The following is a 25224-nucleotide window of genomic DNA, read 5'->3' on the forward strand; positions in this document are numbered from 1 at the left end:
GAGAGTTCACGGGGGCCCCACCCAGCTCCACAACAAGGCATGTGGGGAATTTGGGGGAAGGGATCCTTGTGTAGGACAGAGGGGACTTGCACTGGAGGCGGCCTCTGAGCAGAGCAAGGGCAACAATCCCAGGCACCTGCACAGGCAGCACATCACAGACAGGCTGGACCTCCGTCTGCAGCTGTCACAAGCCAAGAGCTGGTGGGCCTGCCTCGCTTCAGCACTGCCTCCATCTGTGGCAAGCGTCCCAGTGCTGGGAGAAGGGTAAACACACACTCAAGGAAAACAGAGCAAGCTGGTACCCTCAAGGCTTCTGCTCCAGCAACTTGGGATCAGACCTTGCTCCTGACAGGGTAGTGGCAGGCCTGAGAAGAGGGAAAGTACTGCCTCACACCTGACTCCAGTACTACCCATTCCATCCCAGCCCCAGCCCCAGCCCCTATCAAGGTGATAGTGGTCAACACACCCTGAGGAAAGATGTGACTTGCTTCCCTGCCAAATCCAGCACTCCAAACACTGAGCGCTTGCAGCCGGTACAGGGATGCCCCAGACAAGAGCATCCCTTCAAGACTGCAGTAGGTAGCTGGTTCACCTAAATTCTGAACTGTCAGAGATGGTTAAACAAAATGAAAAGGAAGGGGAACTGCTCTCAATTGAAAGAGCAAGAGCAAAATCGTGAAAAAATAATGAAACAGAAATTAAAAATTTATCAAAGAATTCAAAGCGTTAGTAATAAAAATGTTAAGAGAATTAGGCAACAGAATAGATGAATATAGTCAAAAATTATAACAAGGAACTAGAAAATATAAAAAGGACTCAATCAGAAATAATTCAATAACTGAAATTTAAAGAAAAACACACACTAGAAGGAATGAATAGCACATTAAATGATAGCGAAGCTTGCATAAGTGAAAAATAGAACAATGGAAATCATCCAATCATAACAGCAAAAAGAAAAGTGAATTTAAAAAATTAAAACAGTCTGAGAGATCTCTGAAGTAATAACATTGAATATACCAACATTTGCACTATAGGGGTCTCAGAAGGCGAGAGAGAAGGGGATTCAAAAGCACATTTGAGGATATTATGGTTAAAAACTTCCTAACCTGAAGAAGGGAACAGATATTCTGTCATAAAAAAAAGTCTGATCATTTATAGTTATTTTCCAAACACTTGCTACAGAGGTCTATCAACAAATCCTCCCCTGTGCTTTTCACCTGCTTTCTGTTCTTCAATATTCTAAATTCCTGCATTGTTTTAGCATGTTCTATTCAGAACATTGAACAGAAGAACTCCTAAGGAATAGTTGATCCTTTTTATTCAATTTGTATCACTATGACTCCTGCAAGTTGAGGTCCCCAGGCAATACAAAGACTCTGAGGATAGAGATTGTCTGTCTCTGCGACCCTATGGACTGTAGCCTGCCAGATTCCTCTGTCCATAGGATTCTCCAGGCAAAAATGATGAACTGGGTTGCTGTGCCCTCCTCCAGAGGATCTTCCCAACTCAGGGATGAACCTGTGTCTCTTATGTTTCCTGCATTGCTAGGCAGGTTCTTTACCACTGTCACCACCTGGGAAGCCCAAGATAGAGATTAAAGTACAGGAAATCCACTAAGAAGTGTTCTTGGGATTGACATCTATGGAAGTAAGGAAGCCAACTGAAAGAAGAGAGAAGTTGGGCAGTGGTGAAGTCTCAATCAAGACCTCAGCTTACTCCTTGAAGAGTTCTAAAGCTGATCTGGTGCTTCAGAGTTGTATAGATTTATGACAAATGCCTTACTCCTTAAACCTCTGTGCAGATCATTTATTCGGTGCTCCCGCAATGAGAAAGCATAATCTTGGGCAGTCCATTCTCCTCAGCCGAGGCAGTTCCTGAAAAGTGACAATGCTGAGCACTGCCTCGGCAGCTGTCTTCCCTGCAGCTTGGGAAATAGGTCCTTCAGTCTTGTGGACCTATTTCAGTCCATGTGGGTGTGTGTGTATTAGTTGCTGAGTTGCGTCCAACTCTTCGCACCACATGGATTATAGCCCACCAGGCTCCTCTGTGCATGGAATTCTTCAGGCAAGAATACTGGAGTGGGTAGTCATTCCTTTCTCCAACGGATCTTCCTGACCCAGGGATCAAATCCAGGTCTCCTACATTACTAGCATATTCTTTATAGTCTGAGCCACCAGGGAAGCCCTGGTCTATATGAGTAGAACATCATAATGTCCATTGCAATGACATTATTTACAGAGTTCAGCACTTCTGAGGGTACAGTTGACCCTTAAACACATCGGTTTGGACTGAGCAGGTCCACTGATAGAGAGATTTTTTTTCCATAGGTAGGTGCTACATGATTCAGGGTTGGTTGAATTCATGGATACTGATGGAGGTCTTTTGTAAAGTTAGATTTTACAACTTTGTTGTAAAGCCAGATTTTCCCCTATGTGAAATGTCAATGTCCCTAACCCTAGAGCTGTTCAATGGTCAACTGTGCTTAGAAGATAGAGTCGGGGAGAAGTAAGCTCTGAAAGTTTAAAAAATTCAGAAACAGTTACAGATTCAATTAAATTTTGTATTTCCTCTTGTTTAAAAACAAGAAATTGTGAGTGGAATAGGTTAAGAGAGGTCAGTGGATTATTTTTGGACTAACAGTTCATGTTGAAGGTAGAAAAATCCCAAGACAGGGATTGACTTTTAGTTAATAAATAAATGGCTCTAGGAAGTCAATTCGGAGAAGGCAATGGCACCCCACTCCAGTACTCTTGCCTGGAAAATCCCATGGATGGAGGAGCCTGGAAGGCTGCAGTCCATGGGGTCGCTGAGGGTCGGACATGACTGAGCAACTTCACTTTCACTTTTCACTTTCATGCATTGGAGAAGGAAATGGCAACCCACTCCAGTGTTCTTGCCTGGAGAATCCCAGGGATGGGGGAGCCTGGTGGGCTGCCATCTATGGGGTCGCACAGAGTTGGACATGACTGAAGTGACTTAGCAGCAGCAGGAAGTCAATTAATCCCTTGGACTTCTAGTTTCACCATACAAGCAGCAGTCTCCCACATCATGGGCATAAAGATTAGGAGACAGCCTATGTGGAATCCATCACTATGTGAAGGAAGATGGCTTACTAAATAATGATCTTAATGATCTAAGTAACAGTGATCTCCCAGTTAATCCTGGGAGTTACTGTATTAGTCTGAGTTCTCAGGTGAAAGATAACCAATAGGATATACATGTTATTATTATAAAGAGAAAGAGCAAGAAAATGTATCATGAGATATTGGCTCGGGAAATTATAGAGGCTGAGAAGTCCCAAGAATAGCAAGCTGGAGAGCCATAGGAGCTGACAACGTTGCTCTGTTCTGCATCTTAAGGCCTGAGAACCAGTAGAGCTGATGGTACAAGTTCTAGTCTAAAAGCCAGCAGGCTCAAACCAAAGAAGGTCCAATGTTTCCATTCAAAAGCAAGAAAAGACCAATGTCCAAGCTGAAAACAGTCAAGCAGTAGGTTTTCCTTCTTCTCAGCCTTTTTGTACTACTCAGGCCCACCCAAGTTGGGGAGAAAAATCCACTTTACCTGTTTTTCTGATTTAAATGTTTATCTCACTCAGAAGCACCCTCATAAGCATGTTCCAGAATAATGCTTGACCAAATGTCTGGGCACCCCATCACCCAATCAAATCGACACATACAATTAGCCATCACACACAGGTTACTCCAAATTCAAACACTGTATTATAATATGAAATCCTTCAGTAGATCATACTGTAGCAGAAATTCAGAAATGTGTATCTAACTGATTAATCTAATCTCCATGACCTGCTGTCACTGAACCCTGAATTCACCTGACAACCATCCTTCCCTGTTCAAATCACCATATTTGGGGGTAGTTGTATAAGACAAATCCTTGCTCCATTGTTATTCTTTTGAAATAATATCCTGCTGTTGCTCAGTAATGTCTGACCCTTTGTGACCCCGTGAACTATAGCTCATCAGACTCCTCTGTCCATGGGATTTTCAGGCAAAAATACTGGAGTGGGTTGATATTTCCTTCTCCAGGGATCTTCCCCACACAGGGATCAAACCCATGCCTCTTGCAAGTCTCCTGCATTGCAGGCAGATTCTTTAGCACTGAGCCACCAAGGAAATCCATAATTTCCTGCTAATAAAGCCCATGAGACTAGAAATTAACCTTATTATTAATTTTTAGTCCCAAGGGGCTTTTGGAGAGGAAAGGGTTCTTCAAACCCTAAGGGTAAATTAGAAGACAAACAGAAATTCCTCAGGTTACAGCATTAAAAATACAACCAGATATTTGGCTCATTAAGAATTAACTACTTGCTAATCTGTCTTCTTATCTCAATGAACTGAGTGGGTATTTATCTTTCTTCTCCACGGCCAATAAAATGGAAAGCCATGTCATTATTCTAGCATCTCTAGGGATTAGTCTCTTAGAGGCTTCGCCACCATACTAAGAGGAGAGGCTCAGTGATTGTTGGGTACCTTCCCAGTTTGGTGGTTTGAAAGTAACAGTTCACCTCTTAAAGACCTTGGGCTTTTGGCTTCATAGACTCTAAATTGTGTTACACAATTCATTTGAAGAGGGTCGCTGCCCAATAATGCTGATCTAATTTTTTACACTCAGCAAATGGGTTATTTGATTTTCTCTTCTTCCCAATTAGCATCAGTGGTAGATTTCCTAACAGTGTGATTTGAGCTTGAAGGTTAAACATGGCATGACTATCTGTTGTTCAAATCAATGCTGCCCTGACATTGCTATTCCTCACCTAAACTTCCATCGATAATTTGATTTAAACCAGCTGTTTTGGCTAATTCAGTAATTAGTGACTTGGCAAAGCATTAATAATATTGGAAGGTAGGAAAAAATAACTCAGATTTACATATGTAATGAAATTTCAGCACGAATAGTTTGCTCCAAAGAAGGATTATATTTAATATGAAACTCAAGTTTTTAAAAATAAAAAATACTAAATGCTCTTTGCACATAAGATCCACACACTTGCATTTCTCCATTCTATGAATACCAAATACGTGCCTTACATTGTTCCAAATGTTTTACATACATTGCCGTAATCCCAGCTTCCCAGGTGGCCCTAGCGGTAAAGAATCCTCCTGCCAATGTAGGAGACACAAGAGACTTGGGTTCGATCCCTGGGTTGGGAAGATTCTCTGGATAGGAAATGGCACCCCACTCCAGTATTCTTGTCTGGGAAACTCCATGGATACAGGAGCCTGGCAGGCTATAGTCCACGGGGTCACAAAAGAATCAGACATAACTAAGCACATACATATTAATGCATAGTGACCCCAAAAGGTAGGTACTATCAGTTCCTCTTTACAGATGAGAAGCTAAAGCCTAGGAATACGCAATGCTTTTACCAATGTCACAGGGCCACAAAATGAAAGAGCAGGTAGTTAAACTTAGTTGCAACCCCAAAATCCATGTCCCTTAAATTCTTCTCCATGGATCTTACATAATTTCTCCCACTCCCAATGGGTAAACTATGAAAGTCACACCTGCCGTAGGGCAAGAAAGCAGAATGTTTTGTCTTGATTGCACATGTTAAAGGCTTGGCTGTTGTGTCTAACGGCTCTAGAGAAGGAGCTGGGTATGGGACCAGGTCTCCATTTAAATACCCAAAATTGTCTGGGTGTTTGGTCATGTTAGAAATTATTTAACAATCTTGAACTTTCTGCTATTACTATTCTATGTACACCAGCTTTTACTGCAGGTCTAGAAATGTCAATTTCACATGTATTAACCTAACTGTTGGCAAGGATGGGTATCCTTTTGACCTCGGGCCTAGTGGCATTCTCTACTTTTAGCCCAAGAAAAATCTCTGAAAGGGAGAAAAAATTTTTTCTATTATCCTGTGCTAGCTTTGGGAATAAACAGCTAAATGATAGCTGTGTGTGCTCAGTCCTTTTAGTCATGTCCAATTCTGTGCGACCCCATGGACTGTATCCCACCAGGCTCCTCTGTCCATGGGATTCTCCAGGCAAGAATACTGGAGTGCATTAGCATGCCCTCTTCCAAGGGATCTTCCCAAACCAGGGATCAAAATTGCATCTTTTGCATTGGCAGACAAATTAACATTATTTGTTGCCCACTGCATACCCTTCAGGCTTCACATAGCCTAAACAATAAGAAGTTTGCCCATGTTGTCTTCCAGGAACTCAAAGTCTGCTGTTTCTAGTGCAAGTTCAAGCCAGATAAAACTGATGGAACACCAACCCTAATACTGGGCTGTCACAGGAATGACCAAGTAATGACCCTTTGACATCAGAGAACCAAAACCTCCACCCTTAGATCATACTAAGCGTTTCCATTTTTTAATGTCTACCCAGTGAAGAAAAACTTAGTCTAGATATGCTGTACAGAACAGCAATTAGTTCATCTCTTATCTCTAGTTACCTTTCCCCATGCCTAAGACACCTGCTTCTGGAGGGTGTCATATTTGAGATTCATTCTCCCATTTCCTTGCTTGCTACCTTGTGGATAAACCCGTTCTTTGCAGCAAACCTCAGTGTCCCAGCATTTTGGCTTGCAAACCTGGTTTGGTAACACTTCTAGGAACCTTGTGAGATAGGGTTTTTAGAAATGAGCAAATTGGGGCTGGAGAAGGTCCAGTGCCTTGCCTCACCTACAGTGCTGGTGAGGATGAATGCTTCTATATCAGATGGGGCCCCGCAATTCTGCACCCTTGATTTGTTGTTGTTCAGTTACTAAGTTGTCTGACTCTTTGTGACCCCATGGACTGCAGCATACCAGGCTTCTTTGTCTCCCAGAGTTTGCTCAAATTCAAGTCCATTGAGTCAATGATGCCATCCAACCATCTCATCCTCTGTCGTCCCCTTCTCCTCCTGCCCTGAATCTTTCCCAGCATCAGGGTCTTTTCCAATGAGTCAGCTCTTCACAGCAGGTGGCCAAAGTATCGGAGTTTCAGCTTCAACATCAGTCCTTCCAATGAATATTCAGGGTTGATTTCCTTTAGGATTAACTGGTTTGATCTCCTATTGTCCAAGGCACTCTCTAGAGTCTTCAGCACCACAGTTCAGAACCATCAATTCTTTGGTGTTCAGCTTTCTTTATGGTCCAACTCTCACATCCGTACCTGACTACTGGAAAATTATAGCTTTGACTGTACGGATCTTTTTCAACAAAGTGATGTCTCTGCTTTTTAATACACTGTCTATGTTTGTTATAGCTTTTCTTCTGAGGAGCAAGCGGCTTTTAATTTCATGCCTGCAGTCATTGTCTGCAGTGATTTTGGAGCCCAAGAACATAAAATCTGTCACTGCTTCCACCTTTTCCACATAGCTAGTTAATCAGCATGTTCTTTTGTGCAAAGCCTAGAAAGATTTCAGAACCTCCTCCTCCACTTTGAGTACTGCGCCCCAAAACCCCACATAACCATCTTAGTAGTCACCAATGGGTTGATATGAAGTGGCACAGCTTTTAAATCTAGTTCTAACCTTACCAGATGAGATACTAATATGCTGGGAAGGCCACTGAGACACTTTAGGAAATGAAGCAGGCAGCCACATCATGCTGCTGCCTTGCTTTGGTGAGTTAATCCATCATGTGTAGCTGCTTTTCTAATAGTACACCAAGGGCCACAGGAAACAGGTGATTGTTTAGTCCAATTGCCTTCCCCAGAGACAAACACCAACAACCCAAGGTCTTATTGTCCTGAAGGGCTGACCCACTGTTTACAGAATTCAAGTTTCATTTAACGAAGAAAACACATTTTAAAATTGATTTTCTCTCAAAACACACTTGGGTTTTGTAAATGTACACAGAAAGTAGTTTTCTGAAGTTAAATAACAATTCCCTGGAGAAAGTTTGCGGAGCAGCCTTAAAGTTAAACTAAACTCCATTTCTTTCCACACAACCCAGCTCTCTTTATCATTTAAATTAGGTGAGTTGAAGTCTGCAGCCTCACACCACTGTGGGACAAGTAGATGCTCAGAATCTCCCCTTTCTATTCTGACCTCCTTTCTTTGTAAGGATCACTTTTTCCCTCAGACAACTCTGCAGATAATGGATAAAGATTTTAAAAGTAGTTAAGCCCAATCTTTAATTAAATTACAAGCAATGTTGTCAAAAATATTTTATTTTTTTTTTTGTCAAAAATATTTTAACAGAAAATTTCAAAATTGCAAACACCATGGTTTTAATTATATGCAATTAATCCATAGGCTTCATTTCTTAAAAACGCTTTCATTTATTCACTGATAGACAAAAATGAATTTAAAATGTAAGTATATTTCCCTTCAAAGAAAATGTTCAAAAAGATTATCAGAAAAAGATGAAGAATGTAGCGTTCATAGAAAGTAGTTTTATGTAATTATATTTGTAAGAAATTAGAAAGCTAAGGGCCAGATTAAAAAAATGGTAAGGTGGACCACATATTCATTACAAAAATTTCTACTCAAAATATTTGTGTGTATTTCTAAATATTAATAACAAGTTGAAAATTATTTTAAAATTGTTCAGATAACAAATACATAATTTCACAACACAGTTAACTCTTACTAACATTTTTATAGAAATTCAGTAATTTTTCTATACATATTAATATACTTAAATATATTTATTTTTATAAGTTTATGATTTCATGTGTATGCTTTTATGTGTATAAGTATATACATGTATAGATAGATGTGTATCTGTATATACAGGCATATATAGCAGCGTGAACTCTGAGTGTGCATATGCACATGTATTGTGTGTACACGTATGTGTATTACATTGTTTGTGCTTTTGTATAATCATTTGTATATGTGTGAACATGCCATGTATATATTAGGGTATGTATGTGTTTCTATAAATTTGTGTTTATCAGTATGTGTATATATGTCTTTCTTTATTCAAATATATATATGTGTACATGTGTCTCTATATATGTGGTTATATTTGTGTGTGAATGCATGTTTGTGTTTGTATGCCTGCATATCTGTATGAGTATTTTCACCTAAAATAATATGTAGTCCTCTCATTAGCACTTAATTCTAAGAGTTTTTATCCTGTCTTTATTATTTTTGTTTTATATATTTCTGTAGTTTGTTCCATAGTTTAAAGGGTCAAGTAATTTTCAAGGCTCGTGACAGAAATACCACTATATTTCCCTCCTCTCCTCATAAGCAACTAGTTTAAGTCTGTGAGCCAAATCTTCTCTTATTTGACTTCATATATCTGAAGGACACATTTCTACTTCTATAAACTTTAGTCTTAAATATTGGATAGTAATTTCCAAACTTAATATGGAGGTTTACCTGGTTTTCATTGATCCTCCCCATCATTACTCATCCCTTCCTTATCAGTCCCATAATTTTCTCAGTATACTCTAATTTTGTTTAGATCAATGGTCATGCCCACTTTGGTATTTCCATGTAAACATAATTCATCATTGATTACTTTTGTTGTCTAAACAGTACACCAATTTTCTTTAGCTTGTTTACTCTGAGCATATCATGACTTCACAATCAAATTCCTCCAGTTGCGTAATTCTCACGGCAGGTGGTTGAGACACATCAGTTGTCCCATCTTTCATCTGCTCGAAGAGTCCTGCACAGTTTCTTAGATGTCCCAAACTGGACAGATGGAATTCTTGGACTTCTCCCATTTTAGGATCTGTATGATCATCCTGAGAATTCTGTTTGCTTTTGTTGTGTTGGAGCCTCTATTTCTTTGATTCTTTATATTCCAATCTCTTGGTTTACTCCATGAACTTGGCAAAGTATTTTATTATTGGTTTCCTGAGAAAAGGAGTGTATGAAAAGCTACTTTTTAAAAGAGTATTCGTTTCTGACAAATTTCTAAGTCTATTCTTACAACAGTTTGTCGAGAAATAGAATTCTAAGCGAGAAATAATTTATTTATAAGGCATTCCTCCATCGTCTTCATGGAGGACGTCTTCACAGACTTCATCGTCTTCATAGACTTCATGGATACAATGAAGAGTTTAATGATTAATGACCCTTTGATTCTTGATTCATTGTATGAACAGCCCTCTTTCCTCCCCACTCTCCTCCTCTTCCCTCTCCTTCTTCTTCTTCCTTTCCTAGCGGTACCATCTCTCTCTCTCTCTCTCTCTCTCAGTATTTCCTGACCCCACAGTTACAAAATGTCTACCTACGAGGGGATGAGGTATTTTCTCGTCTCTATTCATTCAATACATTGAATGATTAAAGAGCCTGTTCACTACTGGAACATATTTTATTTCTGGGAAAATGTTTTTCATTATGGGCTTCCCCATTGGCTTAGGGGTAAAGAATCTGCCTGCAATGCAGGAAACTCGGGTTAGGTCCCTGGGTAGGGACCATCCGCTGGAGAAGGGAACGGCAACCCACTCTAGTATGCTTGCCTGGAGAATTCCATGGACAGAGGGGCCTGGCAGGCTACGGTCCATGCTGTCTCAAAGAGCCAGACACGACGGAAGCAATAGCACGCATGCACGTTCTTCATTATTTCATTGATGATTCATTTCCTCTCTTTTATTTCTTGTCTCTGGAACTTCCTTTTAGAGTTGTACAGTGGAAATGTCCACAACAGGACATGTTTTTTTGCCCGTTGGACCACCAGAATCTACTACATTGACTGGGAGTTAGTATATATTGAATGAGTGAATTATTTCTGTGAACAAGGAATTTAAGTGACTACATAATTTTAATGTATTATGTATGTCATGTAATATTTTGCACTTTGACATTTATTTAACATTATTAGAAACTTCAGTTGTTTCTTAAATTTCAGTGTAATGTTCCTGTCAATGTTCTCTTTGTCTCTTTTCATTACCTTCCAAATAATTTCTTTATACCTTTTCCCAGTTCTATAATTTTGTTTGGAGTTTCATTTACTCTGCTAGTTATTATTATTCCTTTTAATATTTAAGTGTTCATTTCTAGGAGTTTTTGTTACTTTTTAAATCCAATTTAAAAAAATTCATAGTCTTCTGCTTCTCACCTATAGTCTTTACTCCCTCTTTATTTATAAAAACAAAGTAAGAAGATTTGGGTCTAGTTATACCTGTTCCTGAAGTCTTTGAGAGTATGATTCTACTGTTATTTTTTTCTCACTTGCACTTGTCTTGTATAGCTTTTTCTTTTTTTAAATTTGGCTTCTGATTATGAGCTCATATATCCCTTGAAATTTTGCCCTGGGAATTCTTTGAGAAGTTGGATGAGGTGTATTGTTCACAAGAGTATTTACATCTGCCTCTCCTAGCTCTTGAGGACAATACCAACTCAGAACCACTTTAACCTAAATCCTTAGCTATACCATCCCCCAGGCAGTGGTCTGTAAACCACATGAGTGTTGGCTTATGGTCTACTTATCCCCAGGAAAAAATTATTTTGCACCATGCCCAGCACCAAAGATCTAGATCTAAATTCCTTCTTTAATTTATTTAAACATAGTAAGAAATATTTGCTAAGTACATCTATTTTTTAAGTCTTTGAGGGTGTGGGGACAGATAACTTGTTTCTAGTTCACCTTGACAACATTATGTAAACCCTCCTACTAGATTCTCATTTGAAACTAAGAATAAGTTTTTGTTTGTCTGTTTTTTTAAGCCCTACATCCTGGACAATAAGGTCACAATAATGTGTAGGAGTTGCTTAGTGCTGTGGCTTCCCACTTTGACATAATTTTGGCCTCCAAGAATTGATTCATTTTTTTCCTCTACCCCAAAATATACCTTATTAATCTAGTATTTTTAACTGTTTTCATTTAAAGGTGTTTATTTGATTATACTGCCAGAAGCATAAGTTACTATTTTTTCTGCTCTGATAAAGACAAAAATAATATTAAGATAAACTGAAAGGTATGGTCCAATCTGTAAAGCACACTTGAATGAATACAACATCATTGCACCAGCTTATGTTGTCTGTGCTCTTCTACTCAAACTAACTATCCTTTCATACCTTCTTCTCAGTGAAGTTCTAAATCTTCTTCAGTACCCAAGTTCAACTTCCAGTGAAAAGTCTATCTGAACATTCTGGCCAATATTAATGTGAAATGTTTCCAACTCTTTCATATCAGATATATAAATAATATATATACTATAGGGTTTCAAATAAGATCATCATCTCTAAATTGTGTATGGAGAAACTGAGCTTAAGAAGAAAGCACTGAAACTGGTGTTTCAGACTTTCCACTGATTCCTTGCCTTGAAGCTGCAATAACCCACAACACCAAATCTTACTTATTTCTTTGCTGGCAAAATTACATCTCCAGAATATGCATAGTTGTAGTTCTTACAATAGGCTAAGATGGAGGCGGCTTTAACCACCAGACTGTACTTATTAGTAGCCCCATCCAAAGGACTTCCAAAACATGCCATCTAAGTAAAACATAGGTCTGCTTCACATCTTTCTTTAACTGTGAAATAAGTGTTACCCAAAGAGGTCATAACAGGCTTTGGCACTGTATGATCCTGAACAGTCTATCCTCTAAGGCTAAGCCTGATATTTTCTTACCTGTGTATCACCTGCAGGAGCAGCAGCTACAGTTCTGCTCAATCCTCCCTTTTATCCACTCCCTGGGTTCCTGGGAGTCTCTGGAGAATTTAGATGATCTACCAGCTCATAGTTTGAGGAACCCTGCTCTCAGTAATACTAGTACTAGTAGCTCTGCTTTTAAAAATCAAAACCATGTAAAAGACCTTTTAGAAGACTTTATAGTGTAAAGAATATACATTGTAAATAATGAAATAATGCCATTTGCAGCAACACAGAGGGATCTAAAGATTATATACTAAGTAAGTCAGACAGAGAAAGGCAAAAATCATGTGATGTCACTTACATGTGGGATCTAAAGCATATGATGCAAATGAACTCATGTACAAACGAGAAGTAGACTCACAGGCCACAGAAAACAACTTTATGATTACCAAAGGGGCAGCAGGGAGGAGGGATAAATTAGGAGTTTGGTATTAACATATATACACACATATATACCACAGATGTAGAAAACAATCTTCTGGTTACCAAGGGGGAAAAGGGAGGAGAAGGGATAAATTGGGAGACTGAGGTTGACATGGGAAATTGAGGTTGACATATACATACTATTATATAGAAAATAGATAACTAATAAGAACCTACTGTATAGCACAGGGAACTCAACTCAATACTCTATAATGACCTATATGGAAACAAAATTTAAATAGTGATTCATTCTTCTTAATGGATTCACTTTCCTGTACAGCAGAAATTAACACAACATTGTAAATCAACTATACACTAATAAAAATTAATTTAAGGAAAAAAGAACATATGGATGCTGCTGTATAGAAAATAGGTAACCAATAAGAACATACTACATAGCACAGGCAAATATTCTCACCATTTTGTAATAACCTATGAGGGAAAAGAATTTGAAAAAGAATATCTATATATACATACACACACATATATACATATATAACTTTGCTGTACACCTGAAAACTAACACAGCATTGTAAATCAACTGTATTTCAATTCAAAAAAAGAATATACATTTTTACATAATTTCGTGTGTCTCCCTGTAATAAACAAGATGCTGCCACTTTACTCAATTAATTCGCACAGATTGAGAATTTCTGGTGAACACATCCTGTTTCCTGCCTAGGTTCACAACTGGACTGTGCCATGAAAAGGTTAGGTTAATAATCCCAGACATCTCCTCCAATTTAACACCTTATCACCATCTCACTTTCTTGTTTCCCTGTCCATACACATGTGTTAGAATTCCCTCTTGACTCATCTCCTTTAGGCGTGTTCCTAGCCCCCTAATACATGTCAGCACCTTCAGAACAAGGACTCCATCTGCTTCGTGCCATCCACTCCTCCCCCCTATGCAAATACTGGTACGTGGCAGCCCACAGAGAGCATGTGTCAAATCAACTTATGAATCTTTCCCATGTCACATATATCTTTACACTGTTGGAGCTCTGACCTCATCAACTGCCTCACACCCACCCCATACACCATCCTCAATAACCAACCAAACAACACAAAGCCAAAAACCACTCACCACCATTCTCTCTTGCACATACATCCACTCTACCAATTTACTGTTTAAAAATAAAAAGTAGCTTCTACCTATTATTTGTTTGTTTGTTCAGTTGCCCAGTCATGTCTTACTCTTTGCAACCTCATGGACTGCAACACCCCAGGCTTCCCTGTCCCTCACCATTTCCCAGAGTTTGCCCAAGTTCATGTTCTTTGCATCGGTGAGGCCACCCAACCATCTCATCCTCTGACGCTCTCTTCTCCTTCTGCACTCAATCTTTCCCAGCATCAAGGACTTTCCCAATGAGTTGTCTGTTCACATCAGGTGATTCAAACACTGGAGGTTCAGCATCAGTTCTTCCAGAGACTATTCAGGGTTGATTTTCCTTAAGATTAACTAGTTTGATCTCCTTGCTGTCCAAGTGACTTTCAAGAGTCTTCCCCAGCACTGCAGTTTGAAGGCATAAATTCTTTGGCATTCTGCCTTCTTTACAGTCCAGCTTTCACAACTGTATGTGACCATGTACCCTATTAACAGCTTATAACTCACTTAAGTTCACTTAATAACAGTGCTACGTGTAAATAACATTTATCTCAGTCTTCTAGATGTGTAAAGTGGGGCTCAGAAAAGATAAATAGACTCCCCAAGGTCACAGTTATGTAATGTCTCAATCGGATCTGGCATGCCATGAATATCTATGATCAAAATATCACATCACCATCTGGAATATTGGGCATCTTGTAACATCCTGTTAAGGAGAGAGATAAAGGGTAGGTTCCCCATGTCTTTCCCCTAAGCAGCCTTAGAACCAGGTCTGTGATTTCTGTGGGTGATCAGATTTAAGCATCTTTATTTGGAGGCTTCTCTGAGAAACATCAAGATGAATGAGGCTGGGTTTGCACTTGTGTCATGGGTTTAGGTGGCTCAGAAAACATGTTGTAAATGATGTCTGAAATAGAATATTCTCAGTTCTGAACTCCAGGATTTCATGATGAGAACCTAAGTTCCTGTTGGGTACTAGCTATTTTTGTTCATGATTCAATGTAGACACAGCATGAACCCTGCCTGTGTCTCTCTCTCTACAACCTTCTCACATTCTAATCCCAAGAAATTACCCAAAGTAATATTTGGAGTTATGGAGTCCTAAATGTGCTTGTTTGAAAAAAATTTTAAAGGGTCAAGGGAATTTTAAAACTACAAATTTCGTTTTAGATTTTTTAAAAAGCCCTCTAATGACCTTCTGTCAGTCTGACTGAGTTTCAACAAGATACCATAGGCTTGGTGGTGTATAAACAACAGAACTTCATTCCTCACACACTGGACGCTGAGAAATCTAAAATCAAGGTGCTAGCAGCTTTAGTGTTTGGAAAGTGAAGAGGAACTAAAAGCCTCTTGATGAAAGTGAAAGAGGAGAGTGAAAAAGTTGGCTTAAAGCTCAACATTCAGAAAACTAAGATCATGGCATCTGGTCCCATCATTTCATGGCAAATAGATGGGGATACAGTAGAAACAGTGTCAGACTTTATTTTGGGGGGCTCCAAAATCACGGCAGATGGTGATTGCAGCCATGAAATTAAAAGACGCTTACTCCTTGGAAGGAAAGTTATGACCAACTTAGATAGCATATTGAAAAGCAGAGACATTACTTTGCCAACAAAAGTCTGTCTAGTCAAGGCTATGGTTTTTCCAGCGGTCATGTATGGATGTGAGACTTGGATTATGAAGAAAGCTGAGTGCCAAAGAATTGATGCTTTTGAACTGTGGTGTTGGAGAAGACTCTTGAGAATCCCTTGGACTGCAAGGAGATCCAACCAGTCCATTCTAAAGGAAATCAGTCCTGGGTGTTCTTTGGAAGGAATGATGCTAAAGCTGAAACTCCAGTACTTTGGCCACCTCATGCAAAGAGTTGACTCATTGGAAAAGACCCTGATTCTGGGAGGGATTGGGGGCAGGAGGAGAAGGGGATGACAGAGGATGAGATGGCTGGATGGCATCACTGACTCAATGGATGTGAGTTTGAGTGAACTCTTGGAGTTGGGGATGGACAGGGAGGCCTGGCGTGCTGTGATTCATGGGGTCACAAAGAGTCGGACAGGACTGAGCGACTGAATTGAACTGAACTGAAGAACTCACTTTCTACTTCATAGAAGTCTGCCTTCTTGCTGTATCCTCACATGATGAAACTGGCTAGGGAGCTCACTGGAGTCTCTTTTAAAAGACACTGTCTCTCTTTAAAAGACTCAGGGAACTCAAACTGGTGCCCTGTGACAACCTAGAAGGATGGGAGGGGCGGGAGGTATGCAGGAGGTTCAGGAGGGAGGGGACTTGTGTATACCTGTGACTGATTCTTGTTGATGTATGGTAGAAACTAACACAATGTTGTAAAACAATTTCTGCCAACTAAAAATAAATATTTTTTTAAGTCACTGATTTCATTCATGAAGGTTTCACTCTCATGACCAAAGGCTCCATCTCCAAATACCATCTCAATGGGGATAAGGCCTCAACATATGAATTTGGTGAGAGCACAAGCATATACTGCTGCTACTGAGTCGCTTCAGTCGTGTCTGACTCTGTGTGACCCCATAGACGGCAGCCCACCAGGCTCCCCCATCCCTGGGATTCTCCAGGCAAGAACACTGGAGTGGGTTGCCATTTCCTTCTCCATTGCATGAAAGTGAAAAGTGAAAGTGAAGTCACTCAGTCGTGTCCAACCCTCAGCGACCCCATAGACTGCAGCCTTCCAGGCTCTTCTGTCCATGGGATTTTCCAGGCAAGAGTACTGGAGTGGGGTGCCATTGCCTTCTCCTATAGCCTATAGCTTTTGCCTTATTTGAAAAAACAACAACAAAACAAAAATTGACATAAAATCTATGATGAAAACCAAACAGGCAATGTATTGATGTTGCAAGGAAAGGCAATTTAGTGGGTTTAAGAACTAACTAGAAAGTCGTGGAAGGATAACACAACTTCATTTCCTGGAGTTTGTCTTGTTCTCTTCTCATACATTGGTTCTTCAACTCGTTTTACGTAAGGATATTTTATCTTATTTCCCACCTCCCACTTCCTGATAATCTTTTTTTTTTTCTTTAATAGAAAATTATTTAATTAGTATACATGTGTTCCCCATCCTGATAATCTTGATTTAGTCCCAGAATATTTGAACACATCTACTAGATGTCTAGCCTTGTGTAAGGTGCTCAGCATTTAGTATGCAACCTGTTACCACAATCCCTATGAATCAGGTATTATTTCCAATGAGAAAGCAGGGGCTCAAAGAGGTCAAACTACTTGCACAAGATCATGAAATAGTAAACAACAGAACAGATGTAGCTGCATGACCTACCTAAAAGGCACTGAACTAGAGGACCTCTCTAATACCACAGTTGCCAAAAAACCACCCCCTCCAGTTTTCCCACACTAAAAATCTTAAGAAAATTAATGGGCAAGAATCTGTTCATGTTTCCTATTTGCCTTCATCATATTTACTGCTGAAATACTTTTAGGAACCTCTGTTCTAGAGATCAAGAGAATATTATGTCCTAATTTATCTAATTGCAAGATAATTCTTACCTATGAGGTCCATACATACAAAACACTTTCAGTAAGAATGTAAATCAGATCTTCTCAGAATGTTCCAGATCATTTATTCATTCTCTGTCAGTTCAATAAAACCAAGGCCTGGACTTCCCTAGTGGCTCAGTGGTTAAGTATCTGCCTGCCAGTGCAGGCTGCCCAGGTTTGATCCTTAGTCCAGGAAGATTTCACTTGCCACGGCGCAATTAAGCCCATGCCCTACAACTACTGAGCCTGCGCTCTAGAGCCTGCGAGTCATAACTACCGGGCCTTACGCCCTAGAGACTGTGCTCTGCAATAAGAGAAGCCACTGCAATGACAAGCTCGCATCCGGCAACTGGAGAGCAGTTCCCACTCGCCACAACAAGAGAAAGCCCATGCAGCAGCAAAGACCCAGCACAGGCAAAAGTAAATAAATAAATTACACAAAATTTAAAAGGGCTAAGATTGATTAAGCTTTTTCTATGAATTATGGGCTTCCCAAATGGCACAGTAGTAAAGAATCCACCTGCCTGTGCAAGAGATGCAGGTTCGATTCTGGGTTGGGTAGATCCCCTGGAGAAGGGAATGGCCACCCACTCCAGTATTCTTGCCTGGAAAATCCCATGGACAGAGGAGCCTGGTGGGCTACCAAGTCCATGAAACCACAAAGAGTCAGACATAACATAGTGACTAAGCAACAACAACATTCAATATATCAAGGAGGGTGATACATGTTTTTGCAGGTGTGTCTCATTCAAGTCTCCCAACAATGCTATCATTATCTACATTTCATGGAGGAAAAAAATTTTTTTGAGTATTTGAAAAGTTTACATCAAGGGTAGAGCAAGATACAAACTTACTTCAGTCCAAATTTAAGGCCTCCATATAACATCTATCCTCCTGCAGAAGAAGATGATGACTCACAGAACACACAAATTTTATTGCTGAACTGGGATAAGAATCCAGGTCTTTATAGGCCCATTGCAAATTGTACTCTGCCTTCAGATATCTTAAGACTTTTAGATGTATCTTTATGGTTAAGCTGACAATGCTAAGACCCAGTCTGTAGAAGAAATGCCTCAAACTTGCACACTTCACATTCAGAGCATTTCCACATGCCTCTTGGACTGGTTATCATTTACAGTGACCTCCTGGCAGTACTAATCTCTGAAATAAACAACAACTGCAATGATTACAATAATACAAATGATTGATAATGATGTTGAATATATTGCCATTATAGGTTCCATTCCAAGGAACCTCATTTGCCAGAAAGAATGGGTTGAGGGGAGAGCAAACAGGAAATCTGCAGTAAGAAGGCTTAGCTGGTAAATTACCATATGTGAATCTGCTTTGATTTTTGCATTTGCTGTAAGACCATTTGAATTCTAAAGGGCACTTCAACTCAGAATGAGTGAAATCTGAAATTTGCACTGCTCATGTCATACAACTGAGCTCTGATAAATAACTTCAGGTAATTGGAGACAATGCACTATTAAGGCTATTTTTGTTTCCATCTACATGTGAGGCCAATTTTATTTATTTTTTTTTCTTTAATAGAAAATTATTTAATTAGTATACATGTGTTCCCCATCCCGAACCCTCCTCCCTCCTCCCTCCCCACACCATCCCTCTGGGTCGTCCCAGCGAAAAGACAGATTTCCTTTTAGAAAGGAAGAGACTATTTTCCAGCCCTGAAAGACTGGTCTAGACTGTGAGATGCCAGTGCAAACACCATGACCAGCAGGACAACACTGATCATTGTTAAAAACGGTTTTAATGGAGTTCCTCACTTGATCTTATTTAACAGCCATTCCTTGTAAGTCAGTCAGACAGAGATTTCTAGCTTTGCTGACACTTGGGGTATGTTCACAGGCCCCTCTGGTCTCTGTAATCTTTCTCAGGCTTCATTTCCATAATGGATGAATATTTATTCTCCAAAACATTTTATAAGCAAAACAGTCCCGCCTCAGAAGGAAAACTTAATTTTCAGAAAAAAAGAAAAAAAAAAGCTAATCTCTGAGAAAGAGGACTGGGATTCAGCATCCCAAATCAAAAGAGATTCGGGATCCAAGGCAGTGACTCAGACATCAAAATATGGAATATTATGGCAGCTGAAGAAATGTCTTTTCATAAAGGAATATTTCTTATCTCCAACTTAATATCTCTGCCAAAAGGGAAAAAAGGCAGTATCCATGTAATAGGAAATGGCTCTGGCACTCGCAAATTTTTAGAGCATGAAATGCTTCTTTTAATCACTGTCCAAATCTATAGCTTACAACATAAGGACTCATTGAGAAAATGTATATAAAATAATTAGTTCAACACTCTTGCAGCTAAGAAGGGTTATCCTAAGTGTCTTAACACCTTCTGTCCCAGACAAGTCTCTACTGATTCCCTGAGACAACATACAGGGATCTTAAACCCTCTCTATGTCAGAGACCAGCATGTGGCTCCTGGGGCAAGACACAGACTGACACAAACCTAAGGATGGAGGCAATCCTCAGGGCCCAAACGTAGTCAGCCTCACAGTATACAGATAGTTTCTGTACATGTTTACCGGCTTCTACTCACACATCTCTGAAATCTAGATCTTAGATCCACCCAAAGTCAATGAATAGCTAACATACTAGCTAAAACACATCATCACTAAACTTCCCAAAGGTGACCCAGTACTGCCTCTGTAAAAGAGACAGAAAGGGATATAAAACCTTTTTGAAGAAATAAAGGCTAATCCCCAGGAGCCCCTCCTCATCACACCTGTGAATGGATAAAGACGATGTGGTGCATATATATAATGGAATATTATTCAGCCATAAAAAGGAATGAAATCGGGTCATTTGTAGAAAGGTGGGTCATTTAGCAGACTCTAGGTCTACTAAAACTAAAGAAAACAACAACCACAAAAATGCAGTATAAGCAGAACAACAATAGCAAAAGCAAAAAACGAAACCCCTTTCTCTTTGTCGATATCTTTTTTCTCTGTGTGTGTGTCTCTGTCTCTGTCTTTCTCTCTTTCTGTCCCTCTCTCAAGAATCTGTGTGTCTGACACAATACAGCATACACACAGCTAGTAACAGTAAAAAAGGCTTTGCAATATGATATGATAAGAGAGATCAGGAAGAGCTTTCTTATCCCAAATATATCCTCAATAGTCCTTTTTTATTGGGGTCTGAAAAATCCCATTATTTTATCATTCACTTTTTAATCCAGAATGCTCTCCAAAAAGCCTTTGATCTTTTTAATACATGTCATCATTCACCCACTATTCCATTAATGTGAGCCCATTAGAAACGGGCACCAAAGCAAGGTTCAGTGAAACAAGGCAGCAAGACAATATGGGGAAAGAAAAGCATGGTGGCAGTGACCCTAAGGCATCCGTGTGTGCCAGAGCACCTACTCTTTGTAGCTTCATGAACTGGCCCCAAATCTACCATAGAAAAAAAGACTTATTTTCAGAACTTAAAATTTGGCTGTGTATTTATAACACAAGGTCAGCTACCAACACATTTTATCTTTTAAATTTCACTCACTGCGTGTCATTTATTTATTCACTCAAAAATATTTTGACCACCCTTCATGCGTTGGAGAAGGAAATGGCAACCCACTCCAATGTTCTTGTCTGGAGAATCCCAGGGATGGGGGAGCCTGGTGGGCTGCCATCTATGGGGTTGCACAGAGTCGGACACGACTGAAGTGACTTAGCAGCAGCAGCATGCATCAGGCATTGTGTTGGAAGTGATAGGGACAGGAATAAAAAAGGGAAGTCATAGTCCAGACCCTCACAGATCTTTCTTTCTTCATGAGGAGGAGGATAACTCAGAGCTATGTGAAAATGTGGTAAGTGGTAGGCTAGGCTGCAATGGGAGAAAGAGCAGGATACCCAGAGTAGACTAGGAGAGTCAGGATGGTTGTTTGATAGACAAGATTTAACTATTGAGGATAAGTTGGAATTATCCAGAAGAGGGGATGAGAGATGCCTTCACGAACAAAGCATCGTATGACAGGAACTCAGAAACTGATGGGGAAAAGATGGCTTATGAGACTAGAGAGGTGAGCAGGGCACAGGTCATGAAGTATACCAGTCACATCAAATCAAAACAGCAAAACCATACTATATATTTTAAATCAGACAGAATGTAGCACAGGGATGAATCGCTGGGAACCAGACAGAGAGCTCAGCAAAAGCAGAAAGGTTTGTCCCCTCGAGGTTGAAGGAGCAAATGGAGGAGCCCAAGGACTGGGGTAAAACCAGGAACAACAGAAGACTTCGGGCAAGAGCTAGAAACATTCAGCAGATGGAATATTGCTCAGCCACAAAAAGGAACAAAATTGGGTTGCTTGTAGACACATGGATGTACCTTGAGTCTGTCATACAGAGTGAAGTAAGTCAGAGAATGCATATATGCAGAATCTAGAAAAATGGTACAGATGAATCTCTTTGCAGGGAAGGAGTAGAATGCAGATGCTGAGAATGGACATGTGGACATGGGGAGAGAAGGGTCATGGGACAGAGTAGCACTGACACTTTAAAACAGATAGCTAGAGGGAAAGCGCTGTATAGCACATGGAGCTCAGCTCAGTGCTCTGAGATGACCTGGGCCAGGGTGATGGGGGTTGGAAAGTAGTCCACCAGAAAGTCAAATGTTTAAGGACAGTTATGGATGAATTTTTTTTAATTGAGAAATTATATCCACTGCCTTGTTTTTATTATTATAAATCTGAAGATGATCTTCAGTCCATTTTAACAGTGGCAAGACCTGAGTAATAACCTGTGTTCCCTGGGAAAGGACATTGACAGTGGTGGATAACAGTCCTCAGGCCTGTCATTATGGAAAATAGGCAAGAGATAGCAAGACTTGGGGTAATTGGTGAGGAACAAGGATTGGAGAAGGAGTCTGAAAGGACAGGCAAAAATACTAAAAATAAAGTTTGTTGACCTTTACCCTAGCTGAGCTTTCTATGACCATGCTTGTCAACCATCAGTCATTTCTTCCATCTGTGAACTTCCCGACTTGCAGTGTTGACCAGTGGAACCTTCAGAGAGGATACATATGTCCAATGCTTGACGTTTTGACCCATGTGTGGCTGTAGAGCACTTGAAATGTGGCTAGTGAGCCTGAACCTAGTTTTAAATCTTATGTATTTTGAACGAATTTAAATGTTAATAGGCACATATGGTCAGTAATCAGAGAAGGCAATGGCACCCTACTCCAGTACTCTTGCCTGGAAAATCCCATGGATGGAGAAGCCTGGTGGGCTGCAGTCCATGGGGTCGCACAGAGTCAGACACGACTGAAGCGACTTAGCAGCAGCAGCAGCAGCAGGTCAGTAATAAGCACATTGGCCAGCACAGCTGAAGCACCTACTGTCAATTCCGTGGTAACGGTCTAGACAGGGTTAAAGTTAAATCTTTCCATGCCGACTGTTTCCCACGCTAACTGCTGACTTTAGGTAACTGCTGAATAAAAGTTTCCTCCCCTTTAAAAATTAAATAACAGAAGATTCTTCTCAAAGACAGAAAGGACAAAACAGAAAAGAAAGTGAATTACCTAGCACAGAAGTTTCCAGGTTATATGTGTCCTTTCCCCCAGAACTCAAAACTCCCTCTCCTTGTACATCCTGGGAGTTTTGTAAAAGGCCATTATAAAATAACAAGGTGGATCTTTATATCAAAGCTTAAGAACTCCTGTGTGTAAATGACTTTGACTCTTTCAAAATAGTTAACCTTGTTAATCGGAGAAGGCAATGGCAGCCCACTCCAGTACTCTTGCCTGGAAAAACCCATGGACAGAGGAGCCTGGTAGGCGGCAGTCTATGGGGTCGCTAGGAGTTGGACACGACTGAGCGACTTCACTTTCACTTTCATGCACTGGAGAAGGAAATGGCAACCCACTCCAGGGTTCTTGCCTGGAGAATCCCAGGGACGGGGGAGCCTGGTGGGCTGCCGTCTATGGGGTCACACAGAGTCGGACACGACTGAAGCGACTTAGCAGCAGCAGCAGCAGCAACCTCGTTAATATAGCACTGTCACTGCTTAAATCACTTTAGATTAACTCTTTCTCAAAGGCATTCCCAGAGATATTTTCTAAGCCATCCAGGAAAACCATTTCATTCACATTTGGTTTCATTTCTAATTTTTGGACTCATTTTTACATTTTCTCTCTTTTTTAAACTATATATTTTGTATTAAAGCATAGAAGATATAAGAAAATTAAAATTTCATAAAAGCCTATCAGCAGGAATTAAAAAGTATTAAAAATCACTTGATGTTCCTTTAAAAATAAAAAAAACATGATCATATTTTATATACAATTTAATGTGCTAAAATTTTCACAAATTCTCACATAAACATGTTTATGGCATGAATTATTCATTACGTGTTTTCTTAAAGACTAGTTTGCAAAATATTCTATCACATGGCTGTATCAAACTATACAAACTACTCCTATGTTACTCCTATTTGTTTTTAAAATAAAAAGAAATATGTCCTAATTTATAAGTCTTAATTTTGAATGTTTTTTGCTTTCTCCATCAGCTAAAAGGAATGAAATTGGGTCATTTGTAGCCATGTGGACGGACCTAGAGACTGTCATACTTAGTGAAGTAAGTCATAAAGAGAAAAAAGAACGTACATACGTGGAATCTAGACAAACGGTACATATGAACCTATTTTCAGGGCAAGAGTAGAGATGCTGACATAGGGAAAGGACTTGTGGGCGCAGGGAGGGAAGGAGAGGGTGGGACAGACTGAGAGAGTAACACGTTGTGTAAAGTAGATAGCTAGCCGGAAGCTGCTGAGAGCACAGGGAATCAGCTCAGTGCTCTGTGATGACCCAGAGGGGTGGGATGATTGGGATGGAGGTGAGAGTGGGAGAGAGGCCTAAGAGGGAAGAAATACAGGGTTCGATCCCTGGGTCGGGAAGATTCCCTGGAGCAGGGCACAGAGCAACCCACTCCAGTATTCTTGCCTGGAGAATCCCACAGACAGAAGAGCCTGGTAGGCTACAGTTCACAGGGTTGCACAGAGTCGGACACAACTGAAGGAACTCAGCACACACGTACAGCTGGTTCATGTACAGCAGAAACTAACACAATATTGTAAAGCAACTATATTCCAATTTAAAAACGGGGGGAAAAAATGGATGCTTTTTGCTTTCTCCAAAATGTAGCCTATTCTAAAAGATAAGGAAGGGTAAATAGAATAACAGTTTTCAAATATCTATTATATAACAAGCATAAATATATGCTAAATTGCTTCAGTCATGTCCAACTCTTTGTGACCCTATCTATGAACCATAGCCCACCAGGCTCCTCTGTCCATGGGATTCTCCAGGCAACAGTACTAGAGTAGGTTGCCGAGCCCTCCTCCAGGGGATCTTCCTGACCCAGGGTTTGAACCCATGTCTCTTATGTCTCCTGCATTGACAGGTGGGTTCTTTATTAGTTGTAACACATGGGGAGCCTATATATATATATACACACACACACACACACACACACATATATGTTGCTGCGTCGCTTCAGTCGTGTCTGACTCTGTGCAACCCCATGGACTGCAGCCTACCAGGCTTCTCGTCCATGGGATTCTCCAGGCAAGAACACTGGAGTGGGTTGCCATTTCCTTCTCCAATGCATAAAAGTGGAAAGTGAAAGTGAAGTCGC

Source organism: Bison bison, unplaced genomic scaffold (assembly GCF_000754665.1).
Source record: "Bison bison bison isolate TAMUID 2011002044 unplaced genomic scaffold, Bison_UMD1.0 scf7180017864341, whole genome shotgun sequence".
Taxonomy (NCBI): domain Eukaryota; kingdom Metazoa; phylum Chordata; class Mammalia; order Artiodactyla; family Bovidae; genus Bison; species Bison bison.